General features: G+C 42.0%; 2 protein-coding genes across 4 annotated transcripts in view; one reads left to right on the top strand and one right to left on the bottom strand.

Moving 5' to 3' along the window:
- Positions 1-10,245, bottom strand: part of INSYN2A (inhibitory synaptic factor 2A) — a 71,126-nt gene extending 60,881 nt beyond the window's left edge. For both annotated transcript variants that reach the window (XM_090058393.1, XM_090058394.1), the window contains exon 1: positions 9,644-10,245. The gene's annotated coding sequence lies outside the window, so the exon portion shown is untranslated. The remainder of the gene's footprint in view (positions 1-9,643) is intronic.
- The window catches only part of DOCK1 (dedicator of cytokinesis 1), a 553,358-nt gene that overhangs the window by 242,510 nt on the left and 294,466 nt on the right, over positions 1-16,382 (top strand). The gene's annotated exons all lie outside the window — the stretch shown is intronic.

The following is a 16,382-nucleotide window of genomic DNA, read 5'->3' as shown; positions in this document are numbered from 1 at the left end:
GGCACAAGAATACAGGAGGATTTGTTGTAGCTGGCACACTCTGCAGGGGAGAAAGTTCTTGTATTAGGCGTGAGAGCTACATGGTGAAGAGAAGAGGAGGCTAAAAAGTCAGAAAATTGAAGAGGGAACAGATACAGAGCACACATTGCTTTCAGATTTTGTAGATGAGAACAACACTTTGCAACAGGATCTTGATATAAATAAGCCAGTTGGAGAGTCTTAGGATGGGAATATGTGGTATGGATGAACAAAAAGTGTGTTAGAAATAATGAAATGCTGTGACAACTCTGCATTTCCCCCCCTTTTGTCAGCCTGAGTTATACATTCTACTTATCTAAATGTGTAGGATTTTAGCTGAAAACTCTCATATGCATTAATAAGAATTGGTCTGTGAAGCCCAAGGCATCTGGATCACAGATCAGACAGTTTGTTGTTTAACTGCACTGTTAGGTAGGGATCTAGGAATGTAACTGAAGTCTAGAATGCATCTTTGCCACTGAGTTGTGCATTTGGGGGGAGGAGATACCTTAAATTTTACAGTTTCCATTTAAAGTGTAGGGAACTTGGGTCCCCATTCAAAGTGGAGCAGTGGAACAATATATGAACAGTTAACAGGAAATTTGTGCATAGCTCCTGTTCAATGCAAGTGTTTCAATGTCCGTGCTGCTGCCCTGTCTGTCCATTAGTCAGCTGCTTGCACAAATGTCTTTTTTTTTTTTTTCTTAGATGGCCTTTATGCACAAAACAATTTTTTGAACTGACCCATAAGATCACACTATTCTTTTCAGTAAATATCTCTTTACTCAGATACAGTGAGCTGTCTGGAGGGGAATGGCCAGTTGGTAATGAGATGGGGGCGCGAATTGGGCAAGTTTGCACATGACAAGCAGAAACAAAAACTGCAGAGATATATTTGGCTGTGTCTGTGCCTCTCCTTTATCTCCCCTTCCCCCTCCCCCCCCCCAAAAAAAACCCCAAATGGAAGAAGAAACATCTTTTTATGTTAGTTTTTCTCATTCAGTTTGTTAGTTACAGGGACCATGGCCCAGATCATAGAAATCATAGAAAATTAGGGTTGGAAGGGACCTCAAGAGATCATCTAGTCCAATCCCCTGCTCAATGCAGGACCATCCCCACCTAGATCGTCCCAGCCAGGGCTTTGTCTAGGTGGGTATGGAAAATCTCCAAGGACGGAGATTGCACCACCTCTCTGGGTAACCTGTTCCAGTGTTTTACTACCCTCCTAGTGAGAAAATCCTCCCTAATATCTAATCTAAACTTTCTTTGCTACAGTTTGAAACGGTTGATCCTTGTCCCATCATCTGCCACCACTGACAACCATCTAGCTCCATTCTCTTTTGAACCCCCTTTAGGTAGTTGAAAGCTGCTATTTAAATCCCCCCCCAGTCTTCTCTTCTCTAGACTAAATAAGCCCAGTTCCCTCAGCCTCCCTTCATAAGTCATGTGCCTCGGCCCCCTCACAATTTTTGTTGCCCTCTGCTGGACACTCTCCAATTTGTCCACATCCTTTCTATAGTGGGGGCTCCTCAAAACTGAACACAGTACTCCAGATGCAGCCTTACCAGTGCTGACTAGAGCAGGGATGATCACTTCCCTTGACCTACTGGCAACACATCTACCAATGCAGTCCAGGATGCCGTTAGCCTTCTTGGCTACAATTGCACACTGTTGGTTTATACTTGGCTTATTGTCCTCTGTAATGCCCAGGCCCTTTTCTGCAGAGCTGGTGTCCAGTCAGTCAGCCCCCAGCCTGTACTGGTGCATGGGATTGTCCCATCCTAAGCGCAGGACTTTGCACTTGTCATTATTGAACCGCACAAGGTTCCTTTTGGCCCAATCCTCCAATTTGTCTAGGTTACTCTGAATCCTAGCCCTACCTTTAGCATATCTACTATTCCCCGCAGCTTGGTGTCATCTGCAGATTTGCTGAGGGTGCACTCTACGCTATTTTCCAGGTCGTTGAATAAGACATTGAACAAAACCAGCCCCAGAACCGACCCCTGGGGCACTCCACTTGATACCAGCTGCCACCTAGACATTCACCCATTGATTACTAGTGTCTGAGCCTGATGCTTCAGCCACTTTTCCATCCACCCTACAATCCATTCATCCAGGTCATACTTTCTTAGCTCGACTGCGAGAATGGGGTGGGAGACTATCACAAGCCTTGCTAAAATCAAGGTACTTGACATCGACTTGTCTCCCTGAATCCATAGAGCTGATCACCTCATTCTAGAAGGCAATCAGGTTGGTTAGGCATGACTTGCCTTTGGTGAATCCATGCTGACTGTTCCTAACCACCTTTTTCTCCCCCAAGTTCCTAGAAATGGATTCCTTGAGGATCTTCTCCATGATTTTTTCAGGGACTGAGGTGAGGCTAACTGGTCTGTAGTTCCCTGGATTCTCCATTTTCCCTTTCTTAAATATAGGCATTGTTTGCCCTTTTCCAAAAATCTGGGACCTCTCTGGATTACCATGAGTTTTCAAAGATCATGACCAGTGGCTTTGCAGTCGCATCAGCCAACTCCCTCAGCACCCTTGGGTGCATCTCATCCTGCCCCATGGACTTGTACACATCCAACTTTTCTAAGTAGTCCCTAACCTGTTCTTTCACCACTGTTGGCTGCAACTGTGCTGCCAGGTGCAGCAGTTTGGAAGCTGACCTTGACTGTAAAGACTGAGGCAAAAAAGGTATTGAGCAGTTCAGCCTTTTTTTGATCCCCTGTCACAAGGTTGCCTCCCCCATTCAGTAAGGGATGGACACTTTGGAATCCTCCTTTTGCTGCTGACATACTTGTAGAAACCCTTTTTGTTACCCTTCACATCCCTTGCTAGCTGAACTCCAATTGCACTTTGGCCTTCCTGACTTCATCCTTGCATGCCAAAGCAATGTTCTTATATTCTTCCCTGGTTATTTGTCCAAGTCTCCATGTCTTATAAGCTTCCTTTTTGTGATTTAGTTTACTGAAAAGTTTGCTGCTAAACCAAGATGCTCTTCTGCCATAGCTAGTCTTCATGAGCATTGGGATGGTTTGTTCCTGCACTCTTAGTAAGACTTCTTTAAAAATCTATATAGGCATTTAGGCATTGCTTCCATCGGCACAGCAAATCTCAAGTCTCATTTTCAAGAAGCTAGTCAATGAATGTCTCTATTGGGGTTCAAGTGTTAAAATGACAAGATAATAGCTTGTGTGGATATACCTGAGGTAGCTTCAAACTACATAACTCAAGCACCAATAATGTAGCTGCAGTGGCTTGGACTCTTGCTGCTGCATATATATCTAAAGTATTTGGCAGACTTGTACAGCTTATGCTACTTAGCTTTAAACCAGTAGTTTAGCCAAGCTCAGATAGGTCTACACAAATGTGAGTGACACTTCTGGATTTCAGTATAAATATATGCTACGGCACTTAGCCTTTCTGTGGGCATTAGGTACCTAAGTGCATAAGGCCATATTGATAAAGTAAACTTCCCATGCCTGGTTGTGATGTCCTTAAGTATCCTGTATCATTCTGTATAGACTGCCTCCTAAACCAGGGCCACTTGCTAAATCAGAAACAGCATAGTCATATCTGTGTGGCTAATTAGCAAAAGGGTGGACTAATGGGCATTGTTGCTCAGTGATGCTAATTAACTACCTAAATGCAGCCCCACCACTTCAGGTTTAGTAGTTAACTCTCACAGAGCAGCAAAGTGCTGTGAGGCACTGGCAGCTTATGTAGGTGTGGGCTAAGTCGCTTCTGAAAATGAGACTTAGCTAAGTTAGTTAAGTCTTGCAACCCTGAGCAAATTTTATCTGTATGTCCATGTCTATATGTTTACTAAAAGGTGTAGCCCCCTGTCAGCCTAGCAAAAGTTTTCACTACTTTAAGTTATATAATCATGATTATATTCATGATTGGCTGCTTTGATTGAAGTGCCTACTTGCTGAATGTAGCTCATGCAGATATCATAGCCTGTGTAGTTATTTTTCTTTTTGCCAAAATTGAAATAGCCATCATGAGTTTTTGTTGGGAAGGGAGTACATATATTGTGTGAGTAAATAAAAATGGAAAAAAAAATGTTCTTAAGTGATTCCCTTTAAAATAATCTTGTCTTTTGTGTGAAATGTACTTGAAGCAAACTTTGAAGTTCTGAGACACTAAATGTATTGTTACATCTTTAACTGTTAATTTTTTGCTGCAAAATGTAGGTTTTTATTTTCATTGTTCACACTGAATTGCTTAAGTGATCGGTATCTAAGTAACTTCTGCTGGAATCTTTTGTCATTTTTTTCGTTAATGGTCAGAAACTGTAGATTTCCTGAAAGTTTAAAAATGAAACGGTGAGTGGGAGGAAATATCAGATAAGCCATGGAGAAAAGGATTAATTGGAGTAACCAGATCTTCTTTCTATCACATATACCTTTTATACATTATGTCAGCTTCTTGCTGAGTGATATGTCTCTTTTATAATGGTTCTAGAAATTGGTATACTTAACAGTTGTCATAGTTTGCAGAAGGAATAACCATGGAATTTGAACAGCTTGCATCCATCGTGTTTGCCCTGTTTATCCTCTCATCTTTTAGATCATAAAAAAATCTTATTTGCACTATTTTTGAAAAAAAGTCAGTTTATAGCTCCACCACCATATTAATAAGTTATAATACAGTTGTAGTATTTGAGTAGTGATTTCTGAGTAGTTAAAAAAAACTTTCCTTAGTGGTCAGAACACCATCCCTCCTCCTAGTAAACAGCTTTCTCTCCTCAATCCTGAACAGTTAAGAATAGGGATTGTATTGAGTACTTCCAAGTGCTACTGCTGTGCATTTGAGGCTTCATAGTATTGGATAAAAAAGAAAAATTGGGAAGGAATCGATCTACATTATGTGGTTTTCTGTAACTGGTATACTTTAGATGGGTAGTGAACACAGTGCACATTCATCCTTTGGTCAGGGAGCTAATCTTAGACTGGCTTCTGCCATTTTTAAACCAGTCTTGTGTGTGCTGAATTTGTGTTCTGTTATAGGTATAGACTGATTTCATGTGCCGAATGTCTCTTACAGCTGGAGACCAGTTTCTGGCCTGTAGCCATAAGAGGGAGGGTTATTTGGGGGTTATTTAATATTACATGCACCATGCAGATTATTTGAGATTAGGTGAAAAATGTGCTCGCTCATATGTTGTTGGTCCATTTAAAAGTGTAGGACTGCAGACTTGTTTAGCGAAGATCTCACTTTACAAAGAGATCTTTGAAAGGTAAACAACTTAATAGTTAAGTGTTTGTGTAAAGAATGTGAGTTATTTATCTCGGAGTAATTCAGATCTCCCTTGGAATGTTTTATTGTGTGACTGAATGGCTGCTCCATTCTGCTTTCCTGGACATGAAATATAAAAGGATAGGTGAATAATGTTTTCACTGACTACTTATGTATGAGATACATCCTTAGTGCACTGCATTTCAGTTAATGCTAAAGTTCAATTAGAATATGCCCTTTTTTAGTAGAAGCTCCATTATAAAACTTAGCAAAGCAATTTAAGTTTTAAAGTGGTTTGTATTTAAACCACGTTGTTTTAGAGACCGTGTTTGGCGAATCCTGTAAGACCTTACTTGGTTTCAGTGACGTCAATGGAACTACTCCTTTTAAATTAAATTTGCCTGGTCAGATGTATGTGCATGCACATCATATTGATGAGGATGCTATTTAATATAGTCCTATTTGGTTTGGGCTAAGTTCGGAGGCTAACTGATGTAGGCAGCTATTGAAGTTGGGAATTGACATATGGTATAGCCTAAAGTTAGGAATCTGTTGTTTTTAACAGTTTACCATTTCCCAATAAAAACAAAAACTCCTCTCAGACACCCTCTACTCACTTGTGAGTAGGATGCCTATAATATACCTAACAAGGGACCCAAACCACAGAGTGTGGATCTGGAATCCCAGTGTATTCAAGTCCATTTCTGTTCATAACTCAGACATACAAAATGGTCCTGATTCCTTTTTAGCCTACCTTTTAGTGTAAAGCAGAGTTTACTGCGTTTAAGTCAGTGGACCTGTCTCAAACTGATATGAGAGGAAAATCGGGCCCAATATCTCTCTTCAGTTCAAGGAAAAAAATATGCACAGAGGAACATCAAAATGAGCTTTTAGGTCTCTGAAATGTTCTTTTTACAACCAGTTAGCTTTACCTATGAGATTTTTGCTCATATGCATAACTGAAAAACAGCTGATTTTAAAATCATTGATCACCATGACTTTGTGGTACGCGTGTATAAACAAGTAATACTATCTCTGAAAACATGAAGAGATCAATAGAGATTCTATTTCTGAGCATAGTAAAATGTGCAGTTAAGTAGATTTCAAAGAAGTGATGTGCTACCAAAATAAGAAAAAATGCTTCTGATCATATACTGGATAATTAATAATGAATCTAAGGGTTTCAAGAAATATTTGGATTTGAATAGATGATCATTTTTGACATCTCATGTTGCCATATTATGCTCAATTTGTCTAATTACAATAAAAGTAATTGGAAGGGACTAATTCCTGAGAGATCCAATACCTGCAGCTCTCTTTGAATTTACCACACCAGGATTTTCCCTAACATATGCTTTGCATCTCTTTCTCTAAAATCCTGCATTTGAAAAGTAGATGCAATATAGTGTAAAGAACCTCTGTTACAAAATAGGTGTCTTGCTTCTATGTTTTTGTTGTGCCTCTCATGGGATTTCAGCCAGTTACCTAAATTGCGGCTATCATAGGACATGAGATAAATAACACTTTCTTAAATAATTTAAGCAAGTTTTGTCTAGGGAGTCTTTATGTTTTAAAATTTTTTAGATTCACTGTAATTTGCCTCAGGTAGGCACAATTTGTGTGATTACCCAAGCTAACTGGTCCCTATCCAAACTGACACTGATTGGATAAGGAAATGCCTTGAGATTTCACAGCTCAGTTGCTTTGCGGGGCTATGCTTGCATTTTAGCATGGATTTTGGCAAGCTAATAGTTTTCATTGGCTGTCATTACTATATTGGTCACAGCAGTGCATTACAAGAGCTACTGTTTTATTATATTATTGTGTAACTTTTGCTTTTATCTTCTTGCAGGACAGGATAAAAACAACAAATGCGTTAGTCTCATCATACAACTCATGCAATCTGTTGTTGGGTTTGGATTTCCAAGTAATATGACAGTCTCTTGTGGTGACCAATAGAATTCTGTCCATGGTGGTGCATGTTAAGAGGAATACACATGGTTTGTGATTAGTCACTTGTGCAGAGACTCTTGGTTCTGCCGACAGTAATTTCTTTACACAGGTTAATTTTAATGAGAGTTAGCATCCTCCTTTTCTACAGATTTGTTACTTCCATTAGATTTACTTCAATATAAATAGTGACTGTCAGTGAAATAGTTAACTTGTAAAACTCAGATCTTCCTGTAAGCTAGTTGCTTGTTAGCTTAATGAGCAGACCTGTGCATTGAATGTTAAGTGCTGAACAGTTAAAATACTATTCCTCCTAATGAGTAACTAATACTTTGGTTGTGATGCTGTTGCCTACCTTATTTTACTGTCTTTTAAAGGAAAAGAGGGTCTCTCTTTATTAAAATATTTTGTCCATCCTGTTAAATTAAAAAGCATTGATAACTGTCCTTTAGAGCAGATATTTTTCATCAAGGGCATCATGATGTCCTTACCAAAATAAAGGCTTTTCATTTAATGTAAGCTTTCAACAATGAAAAAATTAGATGTGGACAGAATGCTTTAAACATAGTAGCACATTAAAATTACAACTAGTAATTGTATCTAAAAGCTGTTCAGTGAATATTTTATTTGAAATGTTCATCATATACTTTTAATAGATTCATCGTGAGTACAGATGGCATCTGTATAGGGAGCAAGCCTCTAGATGCTAAGATAGTAATACCTAGTAAAGCATTCAGAAGACGTTCTGGCTATTTGCTCAGTGTATAAAAGAGAATAAGATCCATTTTAAATTTCAAATTCAAATCGTCTATCTAGCCAGAGAGAGGTAGTGAAGTAAAATATTAGCACATTGGTGGAATACCAGTAAGTCTAACATAAAAAAATAAGAATAGGGCTGTTTGATCTCCATGCTGGGAATTTCTAATATTTTTGTGATTTGGAAAATGTTTGGATGTGTGCAATAGACATTAGAGTGGCCATGTCATGTGATTTAGTTGATAGTTGTTCTTCCAGAATCTCACTGTTCACCTTGATATGTACAGCATCCCTGACCCTGACTGTAAATATGAACAGTAACCACAATGAAACAGTGAGAATAAATCTCCAGTATATACAGATGTGACCTGTTACTGTTGTTGTTTGTCAGCGTTCAGTAGTACAATAATACAGTCTTGGAGAATTACCAAAATGGGTCCTTCCAAACTTCCTGATCACAGAACCTAATGAGTTAAATTTCTCTCGGTGATGCTCACACAGAATTTAAGCTGTTTAGACATACAAGGTCGAATTAATCTGCTTCATTGCCTATTCTGACTCCTGTGGCAGAGAAAGGGGCTGCAGTTCCTCTGGGACAGACCCCTTGGGAGGTATTGACACAAGCACAGAGAATTTGTTCTTTGCTTTCCAGATTGGAATGCTGCCCTTAATTTATTTTTTTCATGATCCCTTCCCCCTCCCCACCCCAGATCCAAGCCAACTGCAACCCTACTTTCCCCTTGATTGCTGGAGCTCTTTTTTTTGTGGCATTGTATTAAATAGAGATGCTGAGGTCACAGGAGAGGATTTTTATTTGAGTGATACCAGACGCAAGACAGAAATGCTCAGCATGAAGCAGCAAGATGCAAGGTCCTGGTCTCTCTCTCTTTCTCTGACTTTGGTGCTACCTTTTGTCCCATTTGCTGCATTTTCATGTCATTTCCAATTGAATATGTTAGATTATTGGAAGTTGGAATATTAAATAGTGAGGACCACTATTTTCCAACATTAATAATAGTTCAGAAAATGCCTGCAGCTTCAGAGCCTGCGGGGGAGGGGGGGCGGAGAATGTGTGTGTCTTTTTTTTTTTTTTTTTAAATAAAGTATGGCACACCAAGTTGAGAAGGAAAGATGCTAGGAAATATTTCCTTTACTATGGGTTATTATGGAGAGGTATAATTTTTTTCTTCACTACAGATCTATTTGGACTTTCTAATATCAAAGTTAAAAAGCAGTGGTAGTTAGTTGTAATCAATCCTGCAAGACTTTGTGCATCTTTGGGGATGGTCTAAGTACTGACCTTCTGGCAAAGTATTTTTATAAGAGGAGACCGTGGTATTTTTCTCGAACAAAGACATGGTTTGGACATGGACCGTGATCTTTTCCCCAAGCCCTTCTCCCCTTATCTGTCATGAAAGTTATAGGACGCAGCAGCTATTCCCAGGCAGCCAGATATACTATTGCATAACATTCCCTCCTCCCCAAATATTTAGGCTCAGCGTTTTGCCATCCACTTCCCACGATGAAGTTTTAATCACGAAAACATGTAAGTACTCGCTATTTAAAGAGAGCCTGTGTTGGGGAGGCGACGGCGCAGAGCTCCCGGATCCCTCCGGTCCTGGGAGGCGCAGAACAGTTCATGCTGACATGTCTAATTGCAGTGGAAAGCTCACCTTACCTTACGCTGCCTTACAAATAAGTAAAGGTCTGTGCAGTTCCTTTGTGATGCATGTCTCTCCGTTCACTTCTGCAAGCTTGCAGGGAAACGATCCACTCTTGCAGGAGCATCTGCTGCAAAGATACCACCGGCTGGAAACCTTTTGCTTCCCGGAGACTTGGTCCTCCCCCCCCCCCCCACCTCTTTAGGTAGCACAGCGAGACATTTGTTCAGCTGTGGCCAAGGGAGCCTTCGCTAGAGGCAGCAGTAGCAGCAGCCACGCACTCCTCCGATGTCCTCATTTACTGCAATTGTCTTCCCCGAGATCTCGGATCCGATAGCGGGGGAGGGGGCGGCTCGGGCAGGGGAGCGGGCGGCGGGGAAAGCCTCGCAGCAGCCGCCGCTTCAGACCTGGCTCGCGAGCTGCTCAGGTCGCAGCAGGGCTCCTGCCTGGCAGGCGGATGCTCGCATGAGCCTGAATCCCTGCTACTTTTGGGAAGGCATGGGCGGGAGCCGGGCGGGCGCTGCTGGAAGGAGGCAGCGCCTGGCAGCGCCTCTCCGCTAGGGAGAGTCCTCGTGCGCGCGCGGCGGCGGCGGCGGCGGCGGGAACTTGTTGAGCCGAACATGCGGGGCTGCAAAACCCCGGTTTCGTGGCATTTTGCGCCCAGTGACAGAGGAGAAGGGGAGGAGCCCTGGGGATCGGCACGCAGGAACGGTCTGACATCCCGTGCCTCTGCTTTGGGGTTGCCTGACCGTTTGTCTCCATAGAATCGCAGAAAAGTCAGGGTTTCCTTTAGTTGTGATGATTATTTCAACTGCAGGCCTGAGCTCAGAAGGGCAGGAGCGCTGAGGAGCTGTGCGCGAGGGCAGCGCAGAGCTCGGGTTCACTTCGGCAGGGGGCGGCGACCGGGAGAGCAGCAAGGGGTACGAAGGGGACCCCGCCTGAGCACCCACGAGCACGGCCCGTTAAGAGGACAGAGGAGGCGAATGGATAAATGGCGGAATGAAAAACAACCGGCGTTTTAGCCTATTTTGATGCCTTAAATCGGTGAGAAAATGCGGAGAAAAATTTCTCCCCACTACCAGCTCCTATCCTCACCTTCCTTCATTACCATTCGCTGTAATAGAAAATAATTAAGTGAACACCCTCAAACTATTGATTCCTAATTGGCCCTCTGGTGCAAACAGACAACCAACCTGACACGCTGAATTTTTTTGAAAAAGTCATAGTAGAAAAATTTCTGCTGACACCAACAGATGGTTGAAGTAATCTTTAGGGATCCTACAAAATCTTCCTCCTTATCTTAATCTAGGCACTTCTCTCAGTTTTTCCACCAACAGCGGGCTGTGATCAAAGTTCAGTGGCTAGGTGAGCCCTGAGAAAAATTAGGCTGTCCTTAGAGGGCGGCCACTTTACCTGCCCTTCCCATCTACTTGCTTTATGGCGGGTTTGCTCCAAGCCTTAAAAAGGAAGAGACAGGACCTGCTGCTTGTTTCCCTTGTTACAGTGGTATTAAATACATGGACCTTTAGTATTGTGGGATAGGGGCTAGAACTGCTGCTGCTTTTTTCTCCGCTGCTGTTGAACTCTAGTATATTTGGAGACTGAAAGGCACTGTTGCTAAGAGAGTTGGTGATCTCTTGGAAGTTCACAAACAGCTTGCAGAGAGGAGGGTGGGAGGAATTTCCACTGTTCATAGTGTTTTCATATTTTTTCCCTTTTTAGGGGATGACCAATGGCATAACTAGGGCAGAGTCACTGGCAGCTGCCCCAGACGCTGACTTGGGGGCATGGGAGTGGAAAAAAATGGATGCTGCTGCAGCTGTGTGATCTTGCCCAGGGCATGATGGTAACCAAAAGTTGCTGTTTTCCATGTGTGGCAGTCTGCCCTAGGTACCCAGGCATATTGTTACACCTCTGAGGATGACAACCTGTGTATCCACGGGGACCTCTTCCCACCATATTCCTCTGTATATCAAAGCAAAAGTTGTGCTCATCTGCACCAGACACGTAGGCACTGGCGAAACTGCATGATGGGATGACTTGGCTTATATATATATATAGCTTCTATATATAAAGCTCATTAATTAAGTTATAAAAGGTTTTGACAGCAGCAGCTGTACCAACAATTGTGGAAGCAATTCCCTCTTCAAACCTAGAACATGTGAGTTATACAAATACTATCACAGAATGTTGCAGAAGAAGCCTTGTAATGCTATATAAGTTAAAACCCATACGTTGAATTAAAAAACCCTTTTGACGGAAGCAGCAGTCAGCATGACACGTGTGTAATGCTGTTATTTTCTGGGAACATTCATGGAAAAAGAAGAGGACTAGCACAAACTGTAAACCACATTCTCTAGTGTCCTAATGGTATAAAATGAATTAAATCACAATAGAAGTGAGCTGACCTCACTTGGCACAAATAAGATGTATGGCAACAGACTGTCAGTCCCCATGTTACTCTAAAACTTATGCAAAAATAAACAAACGAAAAAGTTCCCAAATGCATCACCCTACGGATGGATCCTTTGTTCCTGCAAAGACACTGATGAGTAGAACTACTGTTCTACAAAAAATCAACAGGATATATGGCAAAGAGAAATACAAACAGTTCTGACTTAAAATGGGGATGCAGTTAAGAGACAATAAAAGTGAAATGATCCTTGAAATCATCTCACTACCTTGACTATTTCTTGAGGAGTCTCAGGAAGATCATAGTCCCTTACCTGCCCCTCAGTCTTTTCAAATATTTGGCAGGCAGGAGGAAGTGTTTCCCAGAGTACTGGTGAGGCACAGAGCATGTCGAAGGTTCACATGGGTATTTGGTTTGAGGTCCTGATTGAGACTTGCGTAGGGCTTCAAAATGACAGGTTTTTTTTAGTAAGATACTTCCAGGGACATAGAGGTCGTGTTATGAAGAAAGAGTCATCTTGGCTTCACGGTGTCCTGGTTTTTCTGACATTTGCTTTATATGTAAGGCTGAGTTCTTGTGAGAAGATCTTCCATGTTCATTTGCTGGGTTTCCAATATTTCAGTGTTTCTGGAAATAAAACTCTTAGTTTGTGTATGAAGGCATGAGGAACAAGGATTTCTGCAACTTTAACTCCTTTATGGTAATATTTTTTTTAAAGGCTTCTGTTGCTCTGTGTGTGGTTTTCACTGAAAATGTGCATGTGCCTGGTGCTTATATGACTATAGTTTTTTGAATTTGCATGTGTGTTGTGGTCATATGTGCATGCTGTCACTGGATGCTCAGGGTGAAATTCTTCAATATCTGCCCAGTCTTCAGAACAGCTTCTGAACTGTTCTGTTTGCCCATTGTGACCTGAAATGAGTTTAGCTGGTCAGATCTCCCTGCACACCTCTTTTCCCTACCACGGCCCTACTCGCAAACCCATGCATTTTGAGCCCTGTCTTTCCAATGGTTGACCAACTCCTATAAAATACCCATAGTAAGTGTCTTTTCCATAGGAGGGGAGGAATAGTGGAGGGAGGGGACTGTATCATATGAGCAGATGATTTGTATGCTTGTCCTACTCTGCTGAGAATGTGAAAGTGGAGCAATGTGAAACTTTCATCTTCTGGAGAAGTCTGAAGGACTTGAGGCCCCAAAGGAATGAGAGCTCAGCGGTTTGGCTGCCAGGCTGGATTCAAGAGGCTTGCATTTAAAGTGGGTTTTGTGCCACATGTTGAACCCTCAGTGTGCCTAGAAGACCAGCACACCTTTCTTCCCCAGCCTAAAGGATGTAATCTGTATTTCCAACTTCATGGCAGAGTGTCTGAACAACCATTCAAATGGACAGACCGGTGGGGCAAGGGGGCCATTGTACTTCGCTGTTGAAGCTGAGCCACTGTGCAGATAGGAAATTGAGAGTTATGGAGGAAGGAGCCTGATTCTGTAGCCATGTAGTTAGGAGACTCACCAAGAGATTCCTGGACTGCTTATACATTTCAAATCGAGCTGTCTTTGATTAAAAACAAAAGAATCAATCCTGATTATAGAGACCTGAACCCAGCGTCCCCACCTAGCCAAACCAAAAACTTGGTCATTGGGTCATCTCACCCCAAAGGAGCAAGCTCCAAAATCCTGCTACTAGCAAGTCAAGCGTCATATTGTAGCCCAGTGAGCACACAGGTGATACACTGGCAAAGACTATTGAGGAATGACCTAGCACAGGGATAGGCAATCCTTGACACGCGTGCCAATTAGTGGAGACATTTTCCTTGGCATTCCAGGAGGTGTGCCAGGAAATTGCTTTAAAAAAATAATACATTTTTTAAGTTGCTGCTCTCGGTTCTCCAGCAGAGCAGCCGGAGGGGTCCCAGCATGATGGCAGGAACTGGGGGGTGAGTCAGAAGAGTGCAGACAGGGATGGCATTGTCTTCGTTCTGCCGACCCTGCCCCCTATCCCCAGGCTGCGGCGTCCAGCTTGGCCAGGCCCCTGGAGTGGGTGAGACTGGGGTCTGGGCATGCGCTGCAGCTGGGGTATCACTGCTTTCCTCTGCCGGACGCTGCCATGGACCACTGGGCCTGAGCTGCAGACGGTAGCGGTGGGAGAGGTGGGTGGTGAGGGACACCCTCTCTTTCTCTTTTTCCTTTTTTTTCTTTCTTTTCTTACTTTCTCTCCTCTTTTTTTCTTTTCTTCTCTTTTTTCCTCTTCTCTCTCTTCTCTTTTTTCCTCTTCTCTTTTTTTCTTTCCCTCTTTTTTCTCCTCTGCTTCTTTCTTTTCTCCTTCTCTTCCTTTTTTCTTTCTTTCCCTCTTTTTCTTTTGTCTCCCTTTTCTCTCTCCTTTATTCTTTTTCTCTTGTTTCTCTTCCCTCCTCTTTTTCTTTCCTTTTTTCTATTTCTTCTTTCTTCTCTCCTTTTCGTCTTTCTTTTTTTCTCCCATTTTTCTCTCTTCTCTTGTTTCTTTTTCTTTCTTCCATTCTTTTTCTCTTTACCTCTTTCTCTTTTCTCTCCTTTTTTCTCTATCTTTTCCTTTTTCCTTTCTATTTCCCTCTCTTTTCTCTTTCTCATCACAACATGCTTAACAAAAAAAAGAATACACAAAACAAAGGTAGTATATGAAGTTTTATTTATTGTCACCAGGTTTAGAATTTTTAGAAGACTTGGTATTTACTGTTTAAAACAAGAAAAAAGAAAAGTAATGTGTGATGATTAATTATATTAATATGCAGTGCATCCTGGCATGTACCCCCTGCCCTTGGTTTTGTTTTTCTGTCATGCTGGCATTCCGGTACCTTACAAGGTTGACATTGTGGTTTTTTCCGGCCCTCTGGCACATTTCGGCCCCTTTGACTTGGCACATAAAACCAGGTTCTAAGTACTGGCTAAGCTTCTAAAAACCTAGTCTAACCCACTTAATAAACTATGCTTCTGCACTCTACAGTATGTTGCCATGGTACTATTGAAGATAGTAGAGTCCGTATTACAGGAACTGAGGAGTTGGTTTCCATCACTGAGGAAAAAGAAGAGGTCTTTCTTCCCATTGCTCTCCCTAGCTAGACCATCCTTTTTAAAATAAATGTTACGTCACAATTAATGGCTCATCTTGCAACTGAAGGGTCTTTCTTGTCTGATCCCAGATGAGGCCAAAATATCAGCATCTGTGCTACCACAAAATGACAAGGCTTTCCAAGTGGACCATTGAGAATCTGGGTCCTAACATCAGGCACAGCTGGGAAATCTCAAGAGCTGTTTGGCATTCTGTCCGCGGTGGTCTGACTAGGACCATCCTAACTGTTACTGTTTGATTAGGTCAGTATGTCAAAGCCCTATAGCAGACACTGGGTGCCTGGACATGAGCTGGGAAGGTGCTCTGATGCGCTGTAATTACAGCACTTCGGAGTGGACTCAATAGAGTCTGCTGGAGTGTACGTTGTGTGTATCAAGCGCACTTTAAAATGGCAGCACGGGGCACTTTAACTAAACATTGTTTGATGAGCTCATTCTAGAGGGCAGATTCTGATCTCTCCAGTCACTAAAAATGTGACTGAAAATTATTTACTGTACCAGCATTTCTTATACTCTGTTTGAAAAAACAGACAACCCAAAATGCACCACACCAACTATAGCTGATTCTACAAATTGCAGATTGCATGTGCCTGAGATGCGTGTACAACAGCTTGCTGCCTAACTATGTGACAGTTTGCCAGACTTAATCTATGGTGCTTGCACTTGTGATACAGATATGTATGCTCTTCCCTTCAAATGTCAAATAAGTAAAGGCAGAGAGCTGGTTTTGGGGGCTACACTCAGTGACCATGCCACCAGAGGTTCCATGAAATGGAAAAGTCTCAAATTGGTCTCTAGCCTACCTCTCTGTTTTCTGAAACTTGGTGTTTCGCTCTTGACAAACAATGCATTTGTGATGCTCTATAGAAACCCAAAACGTAGTGCTCAGTCATCCCTTCTTTTTCAAGCCACCATTGAGTTCTTGGCCAGTTTATCAATATGGAGTGACCACATTGTATCTCTGCTTTTCAAGGGCTGGCAATGAGCTAGTAGACTTCGAACTCGTGGTCATGTAGTGACATGTGGTCACTGCAGAACCGTACCTAATTTTCTGTTATGGTCATCTTAAAATATCTTTGCATCTTTTGCACACTCTGACTTCTTTATGTGAAAATTATTTCCTATATTAGCACTGTTTATAATCTGTTAAAAACAAGTTAATACTTACCTAGGAAAATCAAGATTTAACTCCTTGAAAATGTGCGATCAGTTTCTGTCAAACCTAAGGGTTGGGCTGTTTA

Source organism: Crocodylus siamensis, chromosome 7 (assembly GCF_052110815.1).
Source record: "Crocodylus siamensis isolate JL-2025a chromosome 7, ASM5211081v1, whole genome shotgun sequence".
NCBI lineage: Eukaryota > Metazoa > Chordata > Crocodylia > Crocodylidae > Crocodylus > Crocodylus siamensis.
The sequence above is the reverse complement of the archived record's forward strand: the minus strand, read 5'-3'. Positions and strand labels throughout refer to the sequence as shown.